Genomic DNA, 25,935 nt, shown 5'->3' with positions numbered 1-25,935 from the left:
CTGGTCTGACGCTACTCCTGAGGGGCAGGGGATAGAAGAGGGTGATGGAATCAAGGGAAAGCAATAGATGGGGATTTAAATCAGGGTTTAACAGTCCGGATGGGAGGGCCATGGGATTAGACTACCCCAGTCGGGGCTGTGTTATCTCTGACATAGGTTAAAATTCCCAGGACATAGTAATAATATATAGTAAACTGTTAGCCTTGATTATTGCTTTTGAATTCTCTATAAATGATGCACACTCCCTACTATCTGCACCCAGGGCAGAACATCCCCCATCTTGACATGCTGCAGACTAAAAACGGCAAAAAAAAGAGTTAAGCTGCATGGAAGTACATGTATTGGTTACATCTTTTTGGTGTGGTTAAAATATTAAATATTTAAATATATATGTATACACACACACACACACACACACACACACACACACACACACACGCACACATCTCTTTCTGTGCATATGTGTGTTCTCCAAAGACCAGACATGCCAAGGTAAGATACTTCCAGAGCACAGTTACATGTAAGGTCTAAACAGATAGTCTGGGCCAGCGCGCGGTGGCTCACACCTGTAATCCCAGCACTTTGGGAGGTTGAGGTGGGCGGATCACCTGAGGTCAGGAGTTCCAGACTAGCCTGGTCAACATGGTGAAACTCCGTCTTTACATTAGCCAGGCATGGTGGTGGGCGCCTGTAATCCCAGCTACGCAGGAGGCTGAGGCTGGAGAATCTCTGGAACCCGGGAGGCAGAGGTTGTAGTGAGCCGAGATTGTGCCACTGCACTCCAGCCTGGGCAACAGAGTGAGACTCTGTCTCAAAAACAAACAAACAAAACAGGCTGGTGCCTGTGACTGGCTGGGGCCTGGGAGGACCCACGCCTCACCTGAGCAACAGCGGGAGCCAATCTTCCCCAAGGCTACATCTGACCAGCTCCCACCAAAGCCTGGTATTAGTTGGGCTCAGCTCCTGGGCAGCTCTGTGGGGCGATGCCTAAGCTTCTTTTCCTGCCTCAGCTTCTTTGTCTACCAAATGAGTATAGCAATGCCACTAAAAGACCATTGGTCCCACCCATACCACCCCCAAATCCTGGCCTTCACTGTTTGATGATCACTTTCCTTCCCTCAGAGAGATTGTCTTTTTTTCAGTTTGGTGTGTTGGTCAAAAACTAGTCAATTAATCAAAATAGTAATGTTTGCTCCAAAAATGATAAGGCTGCCTAGTCACAACTCTACCCAAATGTCGCACCCAAACAGTGGAAAACTAGTGAACAGTGAGGACCCATGTGGGTTTAGCCCAGAGAAACTGGGGTGCAGAGCTCCTAAAATGCCACATGAGGAGTGCACCAGAAGGTCCTTCCTTATACATGACCTTTCAGCCTTGAAACCAGAACAACACCAGGATCATGCCTTGTGCATAATCTTCCACAGAAAGTTAGTGATGACTTGAATGACACAGTAGCCATCACTGCAGGGGACACAGACATCTGAAACCGGATGCAAAAGAAATCCAGGAAAAGGTCTGTAAGCAAAGGGGTCTGCAAGAACCCAGACTCCATCTCACAGCTCCTGATGATCAGGATTAATTAAACAATCCTGGTGACTGTTTTCTGAGTTTTTGATGCTCTCACGTCTGGGGCTTCGATGACTAGGGGAAGGCAGCCCCTCCCAAGGCTACCGGAGTTACAGCAAAGCACTCACCCAGGAGTGAGCCTTTTCCTGGGCAAACCAACTGATCCGGAGTCCATACTCCAAACCATCTCCTCTACCTGGCTTGTACACTCTGGGAGGCCAGATGCCTCTGCCCTAACACCCCAGGGCCAGGTCTCAGACAAAGAGCGATGGCCCCTATGCCCAGAGACTGCTAGAATCATTCAAACCAGCCAACCCCAAGCTTCTGGCCCTGCCTTGCCAGTCCTTCCACAAAAACCAGTGAAGCCTGCTTCCCATGCTCTCCCCTCGATGCCTCACTGACTGACCCTGATGCTTCCCCAAGTAGCCCTGCATGGTGTGGGGGTGTCTCCGCACTGGGAAGTGTGAGTACCAAGTCATCTTTTCAACGGCAACTCTCTCCTGCTCTACTGGCCTCACCATACCTGAATCATGCTAAAACCTGCATTTGAAAACATTTTTGTACATTATGCAGAGGATGCTGAGCAAGATGATGTGGTGGGGGGGACTGAGCACCCCCAGAGCTGTGCAGCAGCATCACAGGTTACTGTGAAGCCAGACTGAGAGGCCAATGTGCTGTGAGCTCTGACTTCAGCTGAGCCAGACAAGCCAATGACAGACCCCCAGTAACAGACCTAGTAAACTAGGTGTTACCTTGCAAGTTTAAGAACTGCACTAAGATGACTTTGAAGGCTTGTGGATTGGTGTCCAACTGAATTTTAAATCTTGGTTTGTGGGTTCTACTGAAAATAAATCTTAAGTTCAAATGCTGAATGTCCCTAAATGGCCTCCATGTTTCCTGCCAGTTAGCACGTTTGGGGAGCTAAAGGAGGCTCCCAGCCCAGGAGCCTTGGCAGCTCTGTTGATGACCAGCAGCGTGGCAGGAGCTGACCTCCTGAGGTGGTGGGAGGTGGCTCTTGTGATGTCTGAACACCAAAGTCCATGGAGAGCCAAAATCTCTGTGGGTAGCTGCACATTTGAGGGGTCTGCTCATCCAAGGTTGGGGGACGAGGCTTCCAATCATGACAGCCCTGCAAAGGCAGCCTGATTCTCTGGGTGCTCTAGATGGCGAAACAAGTCTCAGTGCCTTGCCCGGGGTCACACAGCCAGGGCACAGAGATGTGAGAGGCAGGCCCAGGCCTGTTGAGCTGGTTCCCAGAACTTGGTATAGATCCCATGTTCTGGCCCTATTGCAGACCCTCACCCAGCTCAGGGAGGAAGCAGGCTGCCCTCTGCAGGGGGAATGTTCCTGGGGTTCACCGCCCTTAGGAACCCTCCCCAAATGCCAGGCCCCCAGCTACACTGCCTCTGGCCCTGAGAATCCCCAACAGGCAAACACCATCTCATAGGCCCTGGAGGTCTTAGGCACAAGCCAAGGAGGAAAGAAAAGGAGCTAGGGCAGGGAAAGGAAATGCAGGAGGGTGGACAGGAGAGAAAGGCAAGGCAAGGAGAAGAAAATGAAGGAGGCCTGGAGGTGGGCTGGGAGAGGACGAGTCCCAGAGCAATCCAGGCTGGTAAGAGGCCATGGGCAGCCATGCCCCTGGGCTCCAGGCCCCAAGTCTCCATGTCTGACCTGGTCCCTGAGCACACCCTAGCACACCCCATCATTCAGGCAGGAGGGTCCTTTCCAGCTGTTCTCGGCCAGCACCCAGCTGAGGAAGGGTCTCAGAGAGGAAAGAGACCAGCAGAGCCCCTAAGCCACCTGCTGCTGCCCCGTGGAGGACCAGCCCTTCCCGGGCCTGCTGCCACCTAACAGCCCACCCGTGCTCCTGAAGACTCCATAGCCTGAGGCTCAGGGAATGAAGTGACCTGCCCATCACGCAGCCTGCAGGGAGAGCTACTCTCCAGCCCAGCTTTGTCTCTTTCTCAAAACAGAAAGTCACAGATTTTCTCATTGCCCAAACACATTCCAAAAGAGTCACAGCCAGCCTCACCCTGGGCAGAAGCAGCAGCCCCAAGGGGCCTGCGGCCTGCTCAGTCCTGGGCTAGGTCTGGGAGAGGGACATATTGTTCCTTTACAAGGGCTCGAGTGTGCCTAGAGGGGAAGCAAGCGAGGTTTAGAGTTCTCCACCACACAGGGATGACTGACCAGTGCCGAGGCTCAGGCCGCATCAGGAAGGGGCACAGCCTGGGCCTCAGCCCCAGGCCCTGCTGCCCGGGTCAGCCTGGCTGCAGTGGCCCTGGTGCCACCCCCTGCCTTAGGCAGACTCTGCAACCCTTCCTAGCTCCTTTCTTCTCTCTGCCATCTCTCTAAAATTCTGGGTCTGTGGGGTAGGGTGAAGGGGTTCTGGGTACTTCATTTTCAGGACATTGACCCCAAGTCTCCTGGGTATAAGAACTAGCACTTGGCAGGGGCAGCTGGAGTGCAAATTCAAGACCGACGAGCTCTTAAGATACAGAGACAAAGTGCTCAGTGGCCGGGGCTCTGACTCCTTGTGGGACCAGATGGTGCACCCTGTGCCAGGTGGGCATGGACTGGGGCCCCAATCCACGCTGATTCCTCTCCACCAAGCAAGTACCATGCTATGTACCTGGTGTTTACTTCCAGTTGAACGAACAAACCAAGAACCCACTCCCCCCACCCCGCCACCTTGTGGTGCCCCATATGGGAAGCGATGGGTGGGCAGCAGACACAGCCCAGTGTAGGTAATCCCACTGGCACTCTAGCCCCCGAGACTAAGTGATAATCTTTGAGACAGCCCTGACACTAGTGCCATTGATTTCATCCTTACTCCACGCAGGTACTTTGTGAGCATGACCTCACTGAATCCTCACAACAACCTATGGACAAACGCAGAAACAGGCCTGGAGAGTTGGGTGAATTGGTAAGAATCAGAACTGGTTTAAAGCCACGCTCCCAGCCACCAGACCAGGAGGCGCCTCCCTTCCTACATACTGGGACAATAACCTGCACCATCAGGGGCTGTGTGACAACCAGAGATAGCACACTAAGCTCTCCCTTCACAGGCCCCAGAGCACTGACATTACTCTCAAAATGGAATCTACTATTTTACTGACTATCCCCAACCATAACAAGGAATAAAGTACTCTGAGCCTGGCTTTCATTTTCCTGGGTGTGAGCTGTCCTGCTTGTGACCTGTCACCTAGGAAAACACAGGTGCCCTCTGGCCTGGCATCAGCATCCCAGTGGACACTCTAGCTGCCCCTGGACAACCTGTCCCCACACTGTGAGCCCTGCAACCTCCAGGGAGGCCTGGTGCCCACAGCAGAGGACCCTGCACTGTGAGGGTTTTCTCTGGGAGGAGCACTTGCCAATTGCCAGGTTAGTAAAATTATCAAGCGCTGGACTGAATGCACCGGAATAACCTCAAGTCTTTCCAAGATGCCCTTGGCAGAAGGAGGGCCAGGCATCGGGACAGGGCCAGCCTCCCAGCTGGGAGCAACCTTGGTGTGCACAGACAGACAAGGAAAGGGAACAGAGAGACAAACATGGAGAATGACACAGAAAGAAAAAGAATGACAGAGAGAGAGAGAGAATGGCAGAAAGAGAGAGAGAGAATGACAGAAACAGAGAGGAGAGATAGGCAGAGCTGAAACCGAGGACCAAGTGAGGGAAACAGAGTGACAGGAAAACAAAGAGACCAAGCAGACAAAAAAAAAAAAAAAAAAACAGAGAGATACGGAGGCAGAGTGAAACCAGGACACAGAGACAGAAGACACAGAGATACAGAAAGATCCAGGACTGGGACCGAGTGAGGGAAACAGAATGAGAGAGAAGACAGGGACAGACAGACAGACAAAGAAACAGGGAGAGAGACAGCGACAAACTCAGAGAAGAACAGAGAGAACCAGAGAAAGGAGGCAGAGACAGCCACCCAGAAAACAGAGGGAATGTAGTGGGGACCAGGACGGCAGGGAGCTGAGTCTCACAGGTCCAGCCATGAGGTTCTGGGAAGGGCACTTCCCCAGTCACCTGCACATTCTCCAGAGGGCTCACACTCCCTGCCCTCCCCTGCCCTGCCAGAGCCCCAACAGATAGGCCCCTATCCCTGCTCTGCCCTGAGTTCAGGCAGCCCAAGAGGCTGTTGTTTGGGGAACACATTACCAGCATGTGCTGCCCTTCCCATGGATGGACATGGGGCCTGGTGGGCATCCGTGTATGTCTGTGTGTGTCTGTGCCCACTTCTCCGTACACACCAGCAGGTGCATGAACACAAACCCACACGCATGCAGGTTTGGCAAGCATGCTGCCCCGGCAGGGCCAACCTCCTCCTCTATTCCCCCTGTGCCCTAGACTGAGGACCCCCTATTTGCCAGGCACTATGCCCACAGGGCTAGGGCACAGCCAGAATGCAGGGGGCACAGTGAGACCCTCTGAGGGCAGAGAGAGCTAGGCCAAGGCCACTTAAACAAACAGGAGGGCAAGGAGGGGCTCAAGACACCACCCGGTGATGGCACTGCATGGTACAGGTGGCTGCACCAGGAGCCTGCCCAGCGCTCATCCCCCGGGATGGCAGGTACTCAGACTGAGGGGCAGAGCGGGCCCAGGGTCTTGTGGCCGGTTAGAAAGACCACCTCCACCAGATTCCCATTCACTGAACAGCACACTCTGACCCCCAAGCCTGCCACAATTTTCATCCAAGGCACTTCTGCTCAAAAGCCACCTCCTCTAAGCAAACTTTACACATACATGTGCATATATACACACACACACACACGCAGGCACACCTGCCCTTACCAAAACATGCATCCCCTCCCCTCTGAATGCCCAGCACAGTGCTGACTCAAAGAGACCAGAACTTGCTTGTAGAACTTACATGAACTCAGCCCTGTACTTCCCTCTGAGTGCCCCCAGCCCTGAGAACTCCCTCCTTGGCTGGGGAAGGTGCCCCATGAGGGAATGGGTCCTGGCCAAGAAGCAGGATCTCAAGGCCCACACAGCCCCTCCTGCAGCCACCCTGGTGGACAGAGTCCCCTTCTCCCAGGCCCGGGCCCACAGCTCCAGCCAAGTCAGCACTTGGAGAAGGGATGGGACACCAGCATTACGGATTGGTAATAATAATGACAATATCAGCCAGCTCTGATGACAACCTCCTGGGAAACAGCTGTTAGGCCCAGCCTTATTTATTCCTCACATGTACCCTATGAGGTCAACTCTTCATTATCACCATCTGTAGCTGGGAAGCTGAGGCTGGGGGAACTCCTACTTGCCGAATGTCACACAACTGGTGAGTGGCTGGGCTGGGGCTTAGCCCTAGCACTGTCCAACTCCTGGGCCTGAGATCTTAATCACGACACTACCTTTGAGCTAAGTCAGCCTCAGAAAGCCATTAACCGTGGTCAGAAACGTAAGACACTCACGATGCGCCCACTCTGTAAATGATGTGGAAAGAGATCGTTTATGGAAGTACTAACACGCTCTGAGGCATACTGCCCGTGGGGCTCTGTGTCCCTGTGTATCTGTGACTGGGTGACTGCAGGCATTTGCATGTGAATGTGTGCATGTGTGTGTAAGTGTATGAAGGGTGCGTGTGGGTGCTGGGTGTGCACGTGGTGACGGTGTGTGTGACAATGAGTGCGTACATGGGTGCATGCGTGTGGCTGTCCTTGGGTGAGTGAGTGCATGCATGCGTACATGTGTGTGACTGTGAGCATGTGGTGTGTGAGTATGGGTGACAGCATGTCATTGTAGGTGACAGAGTGTGTCAGTGGGCAAGAACAAATGCTATGTGCTTCTTCCAAGAGCCCTGGGCCCAGCTTCAGTGTGGTGGGGCAAGAGGGACCTATCAGAGAAATTGGGAGGAATAGTGGCTGTGGATGATTTTTTTTTTTTTTTTTGGAGCTGGAAGTCACGGCCTCAGCAGAGAATCCATTTTAGTAACAAGAGAAATGGAATGACGTGGCAAATTATAGTGTCTGACCAAATAAATTATTCCTTTCATTTTACCATTTTGTTTGGAGGAGAGCTTTAAACCTCATCCTCGAGCATATTCAGCAAGTGCTTACTGAGCGGATTTGGCTGTAATTAATATGAATTTAACTTTCTTTTCTTTCCCAAGGCACTGAACTGGAGGAGAAACGGGGCAGGGCAGATTCCTCCGAGCTGTGGGTTGGGTGAAGGTTTAATAGCTTCACAGACCTGTGCAAGCTGCAAGGGCAAAAGGGAGAGGAAAAATATAAAACCTTTAATTGCTACTTCCCAAAATAACCTCAGTCCGCCTGTAATAAGCTTATGCTGGATTTTGATTCTTTTCACAGAGGAGAAAAAAATCAGATTTAAATTTCTAAAACCAACATATTTTCCACAGGTTCCACTCTCAGCGTCTCCTCTGGGGTTGAGAGCTCGAATGTCCTAGGAGTCTCCGGTCAGGGGCTCAGACAAGAGGCTGGCCTCACAGGGGCTTTCTCTGGTGAGAGAGGGGGCAGAACTAATGAACATTTCCTCAGAAAAGCCACTTGGCCCAGGGGCCTTGGCCCAGCAAGCTGCTCTTATGCATAAAGAGTGCGCTGAACCAGGGGTGATGTGCTGGTCATCGATGGTGGTGGAACCAGGGGGACCCAAGGTTCATGGAAGCTTTAGCAGTCCATGGGTGTTTAGACCTGCTCCCCAGGCTCTCTTGAAGAATTTCATTTTCTAAACTTGTAGGGAAATATACAAAACATAAAATTTACCATTTTCATGACTTTTAAGTGTACTATTCAAAGGCATTGAGTACATTCACGCTGTTCTGCAACCATCACGACCATCCATCTCCAGAGCTTTTTCATCTCCCCAAATTGAAATTCTGCACCCATTCAACACGAACTCCTCACTCCTTCCTCCCTCCAGCCCCTGGCAACCACAACTCTACTTTCTGTCTCTATGATTCTGATGACTCTAGGGACCACATATAAGTGGAATAAAACAGTATATGTCCTTTTGTGACTGACTTATTTCACTTAGCATAATGTCCTCAAGGTTCATCTGTGCTGTATCCAAATTTCCTTCCTTTTTAAGGCTGAGCAACAGCCCTTTGTATCACGCACCACATTTTGTTTATTTATTCATCCATCAGTGGCCACTTGAGTTGCTTCCACTTTTTGGCTAATGTGAATAAGGCTGCTATGAACATGGGTATGCAAATATCTCTTCAAGACCCCACTTTCAACTTTTTCGAGTCTAAATCCAAAAGTAGAATTGCTGGATTGTAAGGTAATTCTGTTTCATTTTTCAAGGAACTGTCATACTGTCTTCCAACGTGGCTGCACAATTTCGCCTTCCCACCAGCAGTGCACAAGAAGGCCAACTTCTCCACATCCTCGCCAGCACCTGTTCTATTTTCTGAGTGTTTTTCCTAGTAGTAGCTATCCTATTCACACGGTGGGTATGAATCCCCACTGACTCTTCAGCACCCGCTCACAGGCAGAGGCACTACTTAGAGAGGCCGGGCTCACCACTTAGCAAGAAGCCTATCAGCAGACACTCGGGTTTGGCTGTGTCAACTCCACTGTCCTGAAAGAAGACAGCTACAGGCCTGGGCAACATAGTCATAGGTTTGTGTTTCTGGTCTGGCTCTGAGGGAAGCCTAGAGGTCCCTGAAGCACTCATCTGGTCATGGATTTAGTCAACAAACCACTGGCACTGGCAGTGCCAGGCCCTGTTCTAGGAGCTGGGGACACAGCGGTCCCTCATGGACCCATGGGAGTCACCACACAGTGAAGGCAAAATGGTGGGAGCCCCACTTGTCCTGGGAGCCACCACTGGTTATGCATGGCTGGGGTGTGGGGAGATGTGGCAGGCTGGAAAGTCACGATGGAGAATGTTCCAGCATTTGAAGGGGAGACAGAGGAAGGGGGAGCTGGGCAGGCTGCCCAGGTGGATCTGAAACAGGCTCTGAGCTGTCACTGGGGACCACAGGTACAGAGAGACTGAACTGCCTGCTTCTCAAATTATTCCCAAAAGGCCTGGGGCCAAGAGGCCATGGATTTTGGAATCCCATGGGCCTGGGTCCAAAGCCACTTCCCCAACCTGTGTGACACAGAGCACATGCTCTCTTTGAAACTTAGGTCCCTGATCTGTAAAACGGGAAGGCAGGGAATCCCATCTTTTGCCAAGATTAGACACCAAAGACCATACATGAGACAAAAATCTCTACCACTCCAAAGCACCTCTGCCTACCTCCAGCATGCTCCCACACGGAGGGGAGCCCACTTCCTCCAAAGTGCAGTCCAGCGGTCTCCTCTGTGTGGAGACACACACTGCCTCCCAAATCGAACAGCAGCAGAGGGAGGGGGCTGGCTGGGTTCTGGGCCTGTGCATTAAAACTGTGTACGTAAGCATCAGAAGCTGAATAAAAACTCCAGCTCTGGAGCTTGCAGTACAGGAGGCATGAGTGAATGTAAACAGACAGGACAGCAGACCCTCACGCCCAACCTGGCTCTGGCACATTCAGACTGGGACAAGGGCACCACTTGAGCTGCATGCACTCAGCCGCGCTCTGTCTCAGCTTCTCCCCTCTCTCCTCTTCTCCTCCATGCTGAACTTGCTAAGTCGGGTGCATGCAGATGCATGCCAGCCACAGCTTCCTCCCACCCCACCCAGCCGGGTTGGAAGCATCGCAGCTGTCTCTGGACAGAGCCTGGCCACGGCCCAATGCTCTGCTCTGTCATAACAAAGGCGGCCGTCACCAGGCAGCCTCCCATCGTGCCCAGCAGCAAGGGCCTGTGGTGTTCTCACCCAGCATCCTATCCCTCCCTGGGACACTGCTGGGCCACAGCTGGAGTGCAAAGCTCTGAGCAGCCAAGCCTTGTGCAGGGCCATCTGCGAACCAGCAGCCACAGGAAGGAGCGCTCCTATGATCCCTGGCCAGATTATCCAAACATCTCCTGGCCTTGGGCTCAGCCCTGAGGGCAGGGGTAAGACTTGTCAGAAGACACCCACAGGGATCTGATGTCTGCAGGAAGCACCAGGAGGGGGACATGGAGAGAGGGCTGTCATCAAAGCAGGCTTCCTGGAGGGAGTAAGTAAAGGACAGGCATCTGGGCAGAAGGAGCTACACAGCCAGGTGCACACTCACAGCCAGGTGCACACTCACAGTCCGGTGCATGCTCACAGCCAGGTGCACACTCACAGGCAGGTGCACACTCACAGTCCGGTGCACGCTCACAGTCAGGTGCACGCTCACAGCCAGGTGCACACTCACAGCCAGGTGCACACTCACAGGTACATGCTTACAGTTCAGGACACATTCACAGTCAGGAGCACACTCTACAGCCAGGAGCACACTTGCAGCTAGGAGTATACTCCTTACACCTAGGCACACACTCACAGCCAGGTGCACATCCACAGCCAGGTCACACTCACAGCCAGGAGCACACGCACAGCCAGGTGCACACCCACAGCCAGGTTACATTCATAGCTGGAAGCACACCCTTACAGGCAGGTGCACACTCACACCCAGATGCACTCACAGCTAGGTACACACTCACAGTCCAGCACACACTCACATCTAGGTGCACACTCACAGCCAGGTGCACACTCCTCACAGCCAGGCATGCACTCACAGCCAAGCACGCACTCACAGCCAGGTGAGGCTGTTTTAATGTGGGGGCAGTGAGTGGCTACACAGGTGGACAGGGCCAGGCCTTCCTTGGGTTTTATGTATTTGTAAAACCTGAGTGATAAATGGGCTCCTTAAAGAGGAACTACATTCTTTCAGACTCTAAGTACTTGCTTCAATTCTCCCAAAACTCCCAAATCGTGGCAGTGCCAATGGCTGTGAGAAATATCATGGGGGCTGGGCACAATGGCTCATACCTGTAATCCCAGCACTTTGGGAGGGGGACCACTTGGGTCAGGAGTTCAAGACCAGCCTGGGTAACATGTCGAAACCCTGTCTCTATAAAAAATACAAAAATAAGCCGGGTGTGATGGCAGGCACCTGTAGTCCCAGCTACTTGGGAGGGTGAGGTGGGAGGATCGCTTGAGCCCGGGTGATCGAGGCTACAGTGGGCCATGATTATGTCACTGCACTTCAGCCTGAGCAACTGAGCAATAACCTGTCTCAAGACAAAACAACAACAAAGAAATGCCACGGGGACATCCTTGGTCAGGTGTGTCACTGACAAGGGAGTTCAGGTCCTGATGTGCCACTTGGTTGGAACATCAGGCTGTGGAAACAGCTTATCTCAGAGCAAGGCCCCCAGGGCAGGCTTACATCTTCAAAGACCAGCTGTGTCATTTGGGGTACATGACTTGCCCTCTCTGACCTCCTCAGAGTCAGTCTGACAGGTGCTGGTATAGACCCGAAGGGGGCCCAAAGGGGTTTACAGCCAGAGATGGAGCAAGGGGCAGTGGCTAACGACGAGTACCTGGAGGGAGGACACTCTGGAGACGCAGTTCTGCCATCTCCGAGCCCTAGCACTCGTGAACGTAGGAGCCAAAGCTCAGAGGGTCGACTGGAGGACAACCAGCTCCCTGGGGTGGCGAGGGACAATCACCTGTGTCAGGGTGGGGGCCCACACCCCTGTAAGGGGGAAGGGTGCTGCTAGAGCCCCACTCCACACAGTCCCCCATCTAAGGGGCAAACTGGTAACAGCCAAGGTCGACACAGCGAGTAAATTTTTTGCTGCCCCCCTCTTCCTCTCTATTCCCCTAGTCACCTTTCCCATTGGACAGTCCTCCACTCAGCCTTCATGGGGTCTTTATCTCCTCCACCAGCTACTTGATGTGGGGTAAGTGACTTAGCTTCTCCGAACCCAGGTTCCACCGGTGCTGTAGCTGCTATACTGCCTCCCACTGCTACAAAGTCATCCCAATGGAATCCACCCAAGATATGAACGTTTAGATCTCCAGAGCAGACAAATCAGAAAAGCCTGTTTTTTTCCTTTGTTAAATAAAGCTAATTCACCATAGAATTCCATTAATTAATGAACTGCCTTTATGCCCATAAAATATGAGTAATTTTGGTCCATGCATGGTTTTACAGAAATAGGGCAAATTACACAGTGACGTGGAATGGCAGGGCCACCAGGAATGTGAACCCTTTTGTGGGTACAGAAAGGAAACCCCTCCCTTGGCCTGCACGGCACTGCGCCTTCACCCAGGCCTAGCGGAATCCCACAGGGTTTCACTTCCGCACATGCCACAAGCTCCCAGGGAATGGCTCCATCTGCCCAGAGACATCCCCAGGACTCCACCCTTACGCCCAGCTCTCCTCTGCACAGCCCGCAGCCCAGAGATCTTCCCATAAGAGAATCAGGGGAGCATTCCGACCCCGGCCTTCCAATGCTAGGCATTCCGTAGACGTCCCCAGGCGACCTGCTTCTGTGTGCTCCCCACATCCCACAGCAAAACTGCTACAAGAGGGCAGATCAGAAAGAATGTCACGTTACCCACTCATCCTCTCCCACCAGCAGCTCTAGCCCAAATGCTGCGTGGTGTTAAAGCACACTTCAGCGTGTACTGGGCGAGAGATGTCCCTCTCTGCCTCCTCCACCCTGCCCAGGGACTGGAACCTGCACCCAGAAACATGGGTTTACTTAATGATGGGGGGATTTCTCCCCCAGCCCCACACACAACTCCAGTCCCTTCCCCCACCGTATGGCTAAATGTATAGATTTGGGATTGCTGTAAATTATAATGTAATTATATCGCGCCGGGGCAGCTTCCCACAGCAGAAATTAAAAAGCAATTCAGGTAAATGATCTTTAGCTACAGTGGAGCGTCCCTGCAGAACTCATTAAGTCCAGGGACCAAACGGCATACCAAAGACGGTGTGCAGCCGCTGCATGTCAAACACAGCCTCGCCTGGGAAACACACAGCCGGGTGGCGGGGGTGCAGGGGGCAGGAGCAGGTTTCCTGTTAGGATGTCCTTCATTCGCCTCTCACATCCGCCTCTGTGCACACCTGTCCAGGCGTCTCCTCCAATACCCCCTCAGCCTCCCAGTCCTAGAACACCCTTGGGAGATGCCCCTTGGAGAAGGAAACTCAAGGTCGCCCGAGGAAGAGTCAGGGTAAGGGGAAGAAGATGGGTTCAGAGTGTACGGAAAATAAAATCAGGTGGGCAATTTGCCATTTGGGTTGCATTTGTACCATTTCCTCTGAAGCTCTGAATTTCAAAAGCCCAGGGAGTTATTTTTGTGTGTTTTGTTGTTGTTGTATTTTAACGTCCTTAACTGAACCTTCCATTGGAAGGGTAGTACTGCATGGAAAGAAAGAACTGGAGGCCGGGCGCGGTGGCTCAAGCCTGTAATCCCAGCACTTTGGGAGGCCGAGACGGGCGGATCACGAGGTCAGGAGATTGAGACCATCCTGGCTAATATGGTGAAACCCTGTCTCTACTTAAAAATACAAAAAAAAACTAGCCGGGCGACGAGGCGGGTGCCTGTAGTCCCAGCTACTCGGGAGGCTGAGGCAGGAGAATGGCGTAAAAAACCCGGGAGGCGGAGCTTGCAGTGAGCTGAGATCCGGCCACTGCACTCCAGCCTGGGTGGCAGAGCAAGACTCCGTCTCAAAAAAAAAAAAAAAAAAAAGAAAGAACTGGAAAGAAACATACTAACACGTGAGTGAGGGTCATCCTTGAGAGGTGGAATCAGGGGAGAACATAATGAGATGTTCACTGGGCTTTTCCATAGTCCTCACATTTTCAATCACTTTAATAATCAGAAAAATAGTGAACAGGTGATTTGCAGAGGCATTTCCTTTTGCTGTCCTTGTGATCTTCAGGCACATGCAAAGGGGTGGAATGGGAGCAGCACCCATCTCTCTTGGTATTAATTGTGTCAAGTTCACGCAAGGACCCTGTGAAGGTCAGGATTCAGCGGATACAAAGGTTCTGGAGCCTCAGAGCCCACCGGGCTGTTTCCTAACACGCTTCTGAAAAGGTCATTTTGTCCCTGTCCCTTGAGCTGCACCCACTGTGCAGGGCACTATGCCCATAGCACAGTCCCGGGTCCAGGGACCACGAGGAGGCTGCTCTAACTCCAGAGACACTTGGTTGAGTTTGTCACCTGCCAGGCACTGTTCAGTGCTTCGCTGATAACAGCTCACTCAATCCCTGTGACAATCCTTGCACCTGAAAGGATGCTGCACAGACAAGAACTCCAAGGCCACAAGAGCTCATGGCCTTGCTCTAGGTCTCGTCCAGCTGTCACTGGCAGAGCAGGAACATGAACTCAGCCCACTGCCCAATCTTAGCCACCACAGCCTCATCTCCATGTCAGAGGTGTGGAACACAGCAAAGGCCAGTTGACAAGCAGCCTCATGGCTTCCCCAATGCCACTTTCTCCTGGCCCCCGTAGAGGCAAAGGCAAATAGGAACACATAGTGGGGGCCTCGGATGGCAGCCCAGCCCAGGGGAAAGGAGGCTCGGTGTGACCCACCCCTCTGCCATCCAGCTGGGCAGCCCTGGTAAAGAGCCTTGGCATCCCCATCTGTAAAATGGGGTTTCACCTGCCTCTGGGGGTCGCAACACAGGCTTAGGCAACCTCGTAAAGCACTGGCTGGGGCAAAAGGGAAAAGAGGGTCTTTCTGAGTCAATGTAACAGTCCCCACGTCAGCCTCCTATGCACAGGCACCTCCCCTCCGTTTATTAGAAAGACGAGAGGGTGAGGAAGGGCAGTGGACCAGGCTTACTGGGCACCAGGTGTCCCACTGAGAGTGCAGGTCCCCTCCCCAGGGCCCACCAAGTTCTCTCTTCCTCATCCTCACATCTGATGAGGCTAGACCAGGAGCTGGTTGATAAGCCCATCTGAGGATTGGACAGTCTCGGCTAGAACGAGACCAAACTCCCTCCCCAATGCTGAGCTCCCCTTCTCTGTCGCCCATAAATGTCCGCCAGATCTGCTATTTCTTTCACAGTAGAAGTTCACCCAACGTTCTGCTCAGCTGAGCCACGGGCCCATCCCTAATTTGGACATATTTCTCCCAACATCCAGTCAAATAGGAAAACAGATCACACACCAGGCCTTTGCTTGTCCTAGTAAACTCTATCCCTGAAGCCTAGGAGCCAAGAACCCCCCTGGCGCATCTGCACCTTTGCAACCCAAGAGAACCTCCCCCGCACAGAGGCCCCAGGAAACACTGTCCCTATCAGGTCCTGGTGGCTGTGAGCTCGGCCGCCCACGCCAAGACAGGCTGCCGGTCAGGGAGGAGCAGATCATCCCAGGCTTAGTGTTCTGGGCCCTGAAAACACTTTTTGCATTTCCTCGAGGAGGGGGGTGGGTCGGCCTTGGCAAGGCATCTGAAACCACGGGGAGGCCACACACTAGTTACTGAGTCGGCACATGGCAAGCCCTTCGAAACGCCTCCTGGTCACGGACAGATGAGAAAACATGTTCTTAAGCCACCTCAGCAAACTGCTCCTCTGGTCACTCAAGACTGCACCCCGAGTGGCACAGAGCACCCCTGGAAGCTGCAGGGTGGGCCATGTCTGCCTGCTCTGTGGCCACTGGAACACTTGAGTGTTTGTTGAAAGAAGTCAGTCCCCTTCCCACTAGAAAAAAAAGCTACCCTCTCCAGCACTCACTCTTTCCTTCTCCACTGAAGTTTTTGCCACAGCAGAAGGCTAACTCTCACAAAGAGAAGAAACGCACAGACACACAGGGTGTGCACACACATCCACACACCGGCATGAGCAGCGGCCATCCTCGCAGGGTGTCCGGAGCCCACACATGCACAGCCAGCCTACCTGGGGGGGGGGGGGGGGGGGCAGGGTCCCAGTCCAGGAGCCCACCCCCGGAGTACCTCAAGGCAGCTCTCCGCCTCTTCCTGCCACCAGCTTCTTTGCCGCCAGCATCAGCCTCTGACGTTACTGCCTGGAGAGGGGGGAACTAATGCTCACCAGCTGGCTTGGTGATTTAACCCTCTCGGCTTCCAGGGAACTCCGGCATCCAACCAGATGAAAGTGCACAGTCCCCCTAACAGGGGCCCCTGAGCAAATACAAGGGCGACAGCTGAGAGTTTACAGTCAGCAAGAAAGCACAGCCTGGGATGCCTGAGAGGGGGAGAAATTGGCCCCCAAACCCACCTTCGCTCCACTGTCCAGATTTTAAGGGAGCCAGAGAGAACTATATTAGCTAAGAGAAAACCAGACAGAAGGCAAAAGGGACCAGCCTGGACCTTTCCTTCACTTGCCTTCATCAGCCTCAGTCTTTCTAGGGGTGGATGCCTCAGTAGATGCTGCTGGAGGTTTCCTCCAGCAAAGCAGCCAACCGTCCCCAGGTTCCCCTGGCCTTGGCTGCTGCCCGTCCTGCTGCCTGTGCTCATATTCTGTTCTCTGGGCCCCACTTTTCTGCCTAGTGAACCCCTATTCATCCCTCAAGACCCAGCTCAGGCTGGGTCTTGCCTCCTCCAAGAAGTCTTCCCTGCCTCTCTTCCCCCAGAAGCAGGGCAAAGTGTCTGGAAATGACTTCTTTTGGAGTCGCTACCACACTAAGATGCTGTACCTGCACTGATCAATCCTTCTTCTCAGCTAGTGAGCTCCCTAGGGGCTTGGCCAGTGGGGTATTTGCCCCAGCACAAGGGACTGGCACAGTAACTGGTAAATGACTGCAAGTAGATGAATAAACTGCCTGTGGCAAAGTCCTTCATATTTCCAATTCTTGAGAACAAGGCTCAGGTTGTAGAAGTCTCCGTGCCTGCCACTGGCTTTCAGCTGCTAAAGGAGGAATGGCAAAGGAAGATAAAAAGGAGGGTGGACAGAAAATACAAAAACCGGTGGGGCGCAGTGGCTCACGCCTGCAATCCCAGCACTTTGGGAAGCTGAGGCGGGCAGATCACCTGAGATCAGGAGTTCGAGACCAGCCTGGCCAACATGGCAAAACCCCATCTCTACTAAAAATATAAAAAATAGCCAGGCATGGTGGCAGATGCCTGTCATCTCAGCTACTCGGGAGGCTGAGGCAGGAAAATTGCTTGAACCTGGGAGGCAGAAATTGCAGTGAACCAAGATCGTACCACTGCACTCCAGCCTGGACAACAGAGCAACTCCATCTCAAAAAAAAAAATCTCTATTAGTGGCACTCTGTCACTCTGAATATCTACTATCAGTACTTTTAAAGTGCAGCACAAACCTCACCCATCTGGAGGTCCCTCACCTCTAAAAGGAAACTCTGCCAGCTGCAGCCAGGAACCCAACAAGAGCCAAGAAGCCCCTGAGCCCCCAAACCTACACCTTGGAGGCCTTACACTAAGTGTATATGATAAAAGAGCCCCCTAGGCCCTTATTCAGTGCCTCTGGATTCTTGGTTTAGAAGCGATTCTAACAAAATGGTATGTTTCCCAGCACGTAACCTAGAAGTATCAGTAAAAGAGGGCGGGGGGCTGTGGCCACTTCAGATAAGCAGGTTATCAGCATAAGGTGGGGGAGGTTCAGAAGGACTCAAGTTCAAATCCTGGCTCAAACCACTTCCTAGCCGGGTGGCCCTGGCAACAGGCTAACCAGTAGGCCTTTCATAAACATCTAAATGCTTTTTGAATGAAACAGAATTGACTACTGAACTTGGCCTTGAAGGAACCTTGGGATTTGGCAGGGCAGAGGGCCTGGAGGGAGACACTGGGGGACTGGAGGGTCCCTGGAGAGACATGCCTGGGGTTCAGACTCACTGGGAAGATTCTCAAGACTCAGGAGTGATTCGTGTTGGGGTGGGGGGTTGGATGGGGGGAGGGAGAGACACACCCTTGCTTCCTCCCTGTGGTGCCCGGCGCCTACTCGGTAAGGACTTAGCCAATGCCAATGCCTGGCCCAGTTCGGCCTTGTCTGGTTCAGTCCTTCCTGGCTCTTGGCTTTGTCTGCACTAAATGCACCCAGACTAGGCCAGCCAGTTGAAAGGGTCAGTGCACACCATTTATCTCTGTCTCAGACCACTGGCACGTCCGCACTCCTTCCCAGGGGCTGAGTAGAGAGGCAGATGCTATTTTCTTCTTGGACGTTTCTTCTTGGATGGCAAACAAGAGCCCTAAATGTACCCACTGGATGTCCTGTTGTCAGACTTCACTCTCCACACCCCTGCCCCACAGGCTTGGAACAGGCACTGCCACCCCTCGGGGATGAACGCTGGGCTCCGTGGAGCTCTCCAGCTCCTCCCACCACCTCTCTGCAAGGCCCCAGGGTTCAGGCAGCTGTGACCTCAGCCAGATGCAGGCACGGGGCCACAGGGCCCTTGAACCAAGAGCAGGGTGCCTGGAAAAGCACAGGAAAGAGCGGAGCACAGGGTTTAGAAACAGGATCCCATGAAATCCCAGGTGAGGCCCTGGGCAAGCCAGGGGACCCTTCTGGGCCTCATGTGGAATGGCAGGACATGGAGGCCGCAGGAAGCTGTTATCAGAAGGTTCCGTGGGGATACATCCCCTCAGCCTTGCTACATGGTTCTCAGGCTGGCTGAGTCTCTTAAGTTTGCTCCATACAAGCGAGTGGGTAAGGATGCTATGCCCGCAAAGGAGCCTGGAGCAGGGCCAGGTGATGTGGGATGGGTGGGGAGGGAGCACTGTGCACACAGCCTGGGATATCCAGCACCAGGCAGGCCACTGGATGAGCAGATGGAGCTGATGAGATGGCTATAGGGGTCCTGGGCAGAGACAGCTGAGCAGGTCTCGCTGCCCAGGTGCCCCTGTGATGAGTTTCCAGTGAGAAGAGAAGAGCAGGCAGGACAAAGCCTGGGACCTTGCACTGAGGGAGAAGGGGCAGGCAGAACACAAGGGGAGCTTAGAAGCCGCGTAAGGAAAGGGCTGAGGCAGAGTGGTGAAGAGACTGTAAGAGGAGGAGGCAGGAGGACCCCCGATGGTCCACAGCGAGCCCATCAACGGGCCCACTGGGGTGAAGTGAGGGGCCTCTCATGAAGGGCATGTGATGAGAGGGTGACAGGTGGGCAGTGAGCAGGGCCTGCTCCTTCAGGGCACAAGCGCAGCCAGACTGCCGGACTGGGAGCTCGGGGAGAGACGCCATGGAGGCGGTGGGGGTGGCTTCAAACCGAAGCCACTTAGCCAAGCTGACACTCTGCACTTCCCTGTGTGGTTCCGGGTGAGGGCTGGCCACAGCAGAAATCTATGTGGGATTAGGAGGAAGGACAGCATAGAGTAGCAGTCCTCTCAAGAGATGGGCAAAGTCACATTTTCATAATAATCCTAAAACCTCATTTGTCTTCCTCACTCATTGTCTCCGTGTTTTCCACTATAGCTTTGGAAGATCCGGACAACTCTGTGAGCTTCCAATTCTGAATGACCGATGCACAGTCACACAAAATAATGCATGGGTAAAATAATATCCATTCAAAGTGCGAGACAGACCCATGGATCTTAACCAACAGTACGGAAAGGTCTTTGATGTGTTTCAGATTCCATGATGTGTTTTGGTGCAGCACCAAAGAATATCCAAATTAGGTGAAAAGGCTTTTAAAATACCCTTCTCTTTTCTATATCTAGATCTGCATTAGGCTGGATTTCCTTATATTTTAACCAAAACAATGCAGTGCAACAGACTCAATGCAGAAGTAGACATGAGAATCTAGCTGCCTTCCATTAAGACAGAAATTAAGGATATTTGCAGAAGTGTAGTCCTACTCTTCTTACTATTTTTTTAATTTTGGAAAAGTTCTTTTCATAAAAATAATAGTCGTATCATTGTTATTTTCAAATGAATTTGAAGACAAAATATTTTAAATAGTTCTCATTTTTTTAAGTTTCAAATAAGGTAAATATCAATAGATATAACCCACATTAAAAAAGCTCTTTGGAGCCAGGCACAGCGGCTTACGCCTGTAATCCTAGCACTTTGGGAGGCCTAGACAGGCGGATCACTTGAGGTCAGGAGTTTGAGACCAGGCTGGTCAACATGGCGAAATCCTGTCCCTACAAAAATACAAAAATTAGCCGGGCAAGATGGCGGGCACCTGTAATCCCAGCTACTCAGGAGGCTGAGGCAGGAGAATTGCTTGAATCCGGGAGGCGAAGGTTGCAGTGAGCCGAGATCGTACCACTGCACTGCACTCCAGCCTGGGTGACACAGTGAGACTCCATTTCATTAAAAAAAAAAAAAAGTTCTTTGGGGTCCTCAGTAATTTTTAAGTGTACAGGGATCCGTGGACCAAAAGGTTTGGAACTGCTAGTGTAGGATCCCAGAGGCTCCCTCAGTCCCCAGACATCATCACTGATCTGTGGGACAAAGAGAGTTGGAGCCAGCTCTTTCTCCCATAGAGCCAGGAGTGGATACAGTTCCAACGGGGAGGCTTATGCAACACCCCTCCAACCCCATGTGCATCCACCTATCTGTCATGAAGCTGGAAGCACAGGAAGGCAGACGTGAGCTCTAACCGTCCTGGTGGGTCCCGGCTTGTCCTTGCTCTCCCTCACGTCACACCTAACACCCCCTCGGATTGCCAATGCCACTGACCTACAGCGACTTCAGCCCAGCACAAGACGCAGAGACCATGGCTTTGCAGAGATATCACTGCTCCCATGACTGGGCAAGAGTTGATCTTATCATCACCCTGGTTCCAAGTCTCTCACGGTGATTCTACTCCACTGATTGGACTGTAACTGGTATGGGGTGGGCATTTGGGTAGCCCTCCCAGGGGTAGAAAAGCAGGGGAAGGTGCTCTGGAAGCAGGAAGCACTGTCAGAGGTGCACAGACACAAGGGCCAGAAAGGTGGGCCAGGGCGCATGTGAACACAGAGCTCAGGCTCAATCCCGTGGTACCTGGGAGCCACAGCAAGACGGCTGAGCCACACACAGGGCAGCACAGTCCCTCTATCGGTGGAGGGAGGGGGCTGGCGGGGCAGGCAATGCTGTCTGCATGGTAGCAAGTCAGGTTTTACTCTCACTTCCGTCCCCAACTTTTTGGACAGAGTCGTCTGCCGCCCACAGGTGATTTGCAGCTCCTGTTACAGATGGGTTGCAGCGCCATAAAGGCTGAGGTGCTTTCTCTCCCCAGCTTCATTGTGTTTTTTTACGAGTAAACATTTCCCGATAAAGACTTACTGTCTGCAGAGACCCCTTTATACCCCAAAGGTAAGGGTTTAAGTGGCCTGAAAACTGTCGTTACTTATCTTTACAGCAGTCGGCGAGAGCCTGCTCAATGGCAGAAACTTCCATTTCACTGTATATATTTTCACTGACTGGTTATAGATCAGGCTCTTCCCTGGGGCTCAGGGTCTGGGGTCTCCTCCATTCTAAAAGGTCTAGCTGGGAGAACCATCGCCCTCTCCTTGTCTCAGGCCCCCTGGACGCTGGCATCGACAGGACAGGACAGGACACTGGCCCTTGTCTCTGAGGATACACACAGGAGATCTCCAGGACCATCACCCCCGTTTCTGACCTCATCCTCCAAGAGGCAGTCTCTGTCCTGCCCTCTACCCCAATGGTCCCGAAGCTTTTTGGCACTGGGGACCAGTTTCATGGAAGACAATTTTTCCAGGGACCAATGCATGGGGCAGGAATCCCAAAACGGTTCCACCTCAGGTCATCAGGCATGAGATTCTCATAAGGAACACACAACCTAGATCCCTCATATGCGCAGTTCACAATAGGGTTCTTGCTCCTATGAGAATCTAATGCCACTGCTGATCTGACAGGAGGTACAGCTCAGGTGGTAATGCTCATGCCTGCTGCTCACTTCCCGCTGTGCGGCCTGGTTCATAACAGGGCATGGGCTGGTACCAGTCTTTAGCCGGGGACTGGACCCCTGCTCTACCCTACCCAACACTGCTCTTAACATGAAATCTAATCAACTCATTCCCAGTGAGCCACTGATATCTGACAACAGCCGAGTGGTCTACCTAGAGTTATCCATTTTACCACGCTCACACACCTTTCAGTCATCAGCTTTCATGTTTAACCACAAAATCACACAGAGACACAGAAAAGGCTTCCTAAGCCCCCAGAAATCATGGCGATCAGTACTTACCACCCCATCTTTGTTGATTCCCACTCAAATCCCAGTGCCTGTATTACCCCTTTGGTGCACACATCCTTTCCAACCACCAGCATCATGGTAAACTGAGGGTTTTCTGTCTCCAAAGCCCACTTTGCCCAGCTGAGCAACAGGCCTGGAGAGGGAGAGGAGCCCTCAGTGGGACACTGCTAACAACTGGTGTTTAGAGCTGCTTCCTTCCTCCGGGATGGGATAACCATGCCAGCTCCCAGAGTCCCCTCAGGGATGGAGCTCCTATTGTTCTTGGCGGCAGCTGACTCCCTAACGCTCCGTTTATGGGTGCTTTCCTCCCATCTCACCTCACCACTCCCTTCCCTACAACTCTAAATAAACCAGGTACACCGGAATCCTTCTCTTAAGCACCTGCTTCTAAGAATGACAACTAAGACACCATAAACGGAAGGAACCTTCGGAAATGCATCTTCCCCTCAAATCAGGGACACAGACTTCCCTGGGATGGTGGGGAAGCTGAACATGACCTTCTCAGGACAATGGAGCCCACCAGGCTGGCACCATCTTCCCCACTTGTCTTGGGGACAAAACTGCATGCAAGAACAGCAAGAGATGGCAGAGAAACCGGCAGGGCGGGGCCGGGGTGGTGGTGGGGGACCTGGGGATCTAGGGCCAGCTGCAGCTGCATGTACAAGAACATCGTCAGGAGAATGGCCTGGCAGACAAGTGCGGCAGCACCCATCGCCCCGGGCAGTCACACAGCTGCAAAGTCCTTGCACAAGCAGGACTCAGAGTTTCAATCGACCCCTGGGGCTTGGCTCTCCCTCTCCCAAGACTCAACACAGTGGAGGGGATCAGGCTGTTCCTCTGTGGGCAGCTGGGCCATTCTGGGATGAGGATGGCAGCCATCACGTGGACTGCATGTCCACAGGCACCCACACCATCCCCCACCTCCTCCGGGAAAAGCTTTCAAAGGGGGTTCTTGCCCTCCTCTCTTCCCCAAAGCAATGCAGCTCTTAGAACCACAGCACAGGGAAACATTTTCTCTGGTTATTTTGTTTTGGTGTGGTTTTTAAGTCTTCAGAAGCCTCCAATTCCTCCTTGGGGACAGATGCACAAAAGGAGCATGCTTGGCCACCCCAGCCCTGCCAGGACATTGTCCGTATTAGTGGTGCTCAGGCACTGGCCAGGAGACCAACACCTCACGTCCTGTGTGTGGCACGCTGAAAATTCTTCAGGACCCTTTCACAGCCATCGTCTGGGGACCTCACAGTGCTGGGCGTCCATCTCCCACCCCAGACCAGCACTCTTTCCCTACCCAGTAAAGGCTCCACAACATGGCCAGGTGTCCCCACCTTCTTCAGTGGGGACACACAGAAGGAAGAGAAGACTCTCGTCCTCACTGCTGTGAAGCATCCCCCACATGGAAGAGGGAGGACAGAGCTCACAGACTGGCAAGATTGGAGGGGGCGCTCACCTGGGCCAGTCCCAGAGGTTCAGAGACCTGAAAACACAGCCCAGGAGAAAAGGTTCCAGGAAAAGAGAGGTCAGAGCCCGCATGCCAAGGATGGCAACAGGAGAAAGGGTCTCCCCGGCAGCCTGAATGACTAGGAAGGGTGATGTCCCCTGACAGAGACCATGGGATCCTCCACGACACCCCAGGGCGTGAGGGTGGGGAGAGGCCAGACATGCCCCTAGAAGACCACTCTGGGAGTCATGACCCCAGCGATGGAAAGAAGAGCCTCAGGTCCCCCGTGGTGGCAGCATGGTCAGTCCCTCCAAGGCCCCTGTGAGGATGACCCTGTGGATCGTATCCAGCCTGCGTCTCAGTTTCAGCCCTGACCACGGCCCTAGTGGGGAAGTCCTCATCATTCCCCCGTGAAAGACAAGAATGCACGGGAACAGCCACAGCTCCCACAGCGGGGCCAAGACCCAGGGCATCTGCCTGCACAAGGGCCCATCCAGTGGCTCCTGGGGACGCCCAACTCCAGAGGCAGTACGGGGACCGGGCCACGACATGTGTGTGTGGCCCTGCCCTGCTGCACAGGGGGTGACCTGAACCCACTCTTCAGCCTGCAGCTGGCTTCGGGATGAGTTTCTTCTCCTCCCACAGCAAAGGAAGTGGTTTTCTATTGTGCCCTAACAAGCACATTTGAGAGAGACAGTGGCTTCAACAACCCTGGGAAAAGCGTTCCTGTCTCGAGGAAGGCTGAGGCCGCCGAGCCCCCACCTCTCCCTGCCGGAATACCCATCTTAATCCTGTTCCACATGGTCATTGATTTGGGTACTTGCCTATGTCTCCTAACTAGAATGTCAGTTCCAGAGATGTGGACCCTTGCCTGTGTGTTCCCTGCTGGCACCCAGGGACTACACTGCCTGGTGCATAGTAGGCCCTCAATGAACACTTGTGGAAAAAAGGAAGAGAAGGAAGGAGAGAAGGAAGGAGGGAGGGAGGGAGGGAGGAAAAAGAATCTTCTGAAAAGCAGAGCTGTCCAGCAGGATTTCTTTTGTGGGTATGGAATGCTTTAAATCAATCAGCAAAGAGACGGGCTGATTCTAAATGCCCCTCCCCTGCTCAAAGTCCTCCAATGGCTCCCTACTAACCCCAGTCCAAATTCCTCTCAGGGTATCCCAGGCTCCCCATAGCGATTCCAATCTCCCTTTCCAACTGCACCTCTCCTCCTACCCCTAGTATGAAGCCTCCTCTCCAGCAGGCGCTGCTCCCTGCCCTGGCGTGTGCCCTGTCACCCACCCCCCCCTTGAGCCTCTGCTCACCTCCTCCTTCCCAGTAGCTCTCTCATTCTTTAAGGAGCCCTCCTTAGCGATGCCACCCCTGGAACTTTCTGGCACTTCCTCTCCAAGGCGCTGGTCTGGCGCTTCTCAGGGAGCAGTGTGTGTACCCTTATGGGGAGCTCAAAAGGACACCTAGGGGAGGGGGACAGGCCTGGTCACCCCTGGTACAACCCAAAGGATGAGGCTGGGGGGACGGAATGACCAGAGGACTCCTTGCTGCTTCTGAAGGGCCCAGCTCTGACCCCGCCATCCACCAGTGGATGTCTACAGGTGCCCAGGCCTCTCTGGGTCTCCTGCCCACTCCTCCTGCCGTCTGGTTTCAGGGAGGCAGACACTGGTATTTGGCCTCACCAGCAGCACATGGGCCACCCTTCTACGCACAGCTCCAGCAGATAAGAGGGCTGACCCCGGCCAGGCGCGGTGGCTCAAGCCTGTAATCCTAGCACTTTGGGAGGCCGAGACGAGCGGATCATGAGGTCAGGAGATCAAGACCATCCTGGCTAACACGGTGAAGCCCCATCTCTACTAAAAAAAAAAAAAAAAAAAAAATACAAAAAACTAGCCGGGCGAGGTGGCGGGCGCCTGTAGTCCCAGCTACTTGGGAGGCTGAGGCAGGAGAATAGCGTGAACCCAGGAGGCGGAGCTTGCAGTGAGCTG

The 25,935-nt window shown here is 53.1% G+C and overlaps 1 protein-coding gene across 1 annotated transcript in view; it reads right to left on the bottom strand.

Moving 5' to 3' along the window:
- The window catches only part of GLI2 (GLI family zinc finger 2), a 259,657-nt gene that overhangs the window by 157,930 nt on the left and 75,792 nt on the right, over window positions 1-25,935 (bottom strand). The gene's annotated exons all lie outside the window — the stretch shown is intronic.

The sequence above is a fragment of the Rhinopithecus roxellana genome, chromosome 14 (assembly GCF_007565055.1).
Source record: "Rhinopithecus roxellana isolate Shanxi Qingling chromosome 14, ASM756505v1, whole genome shotgun sequence".
Lineage (NCBI taxonomy): Eukaryota > Metazoa > Chordata > Mammalia > Primates > Cercopithecidae > Rhinopithecus > Rhinopithecus roxellana.
This window is presented reverse-complemented; position numbering and strand designations above follow the sequence as displayed.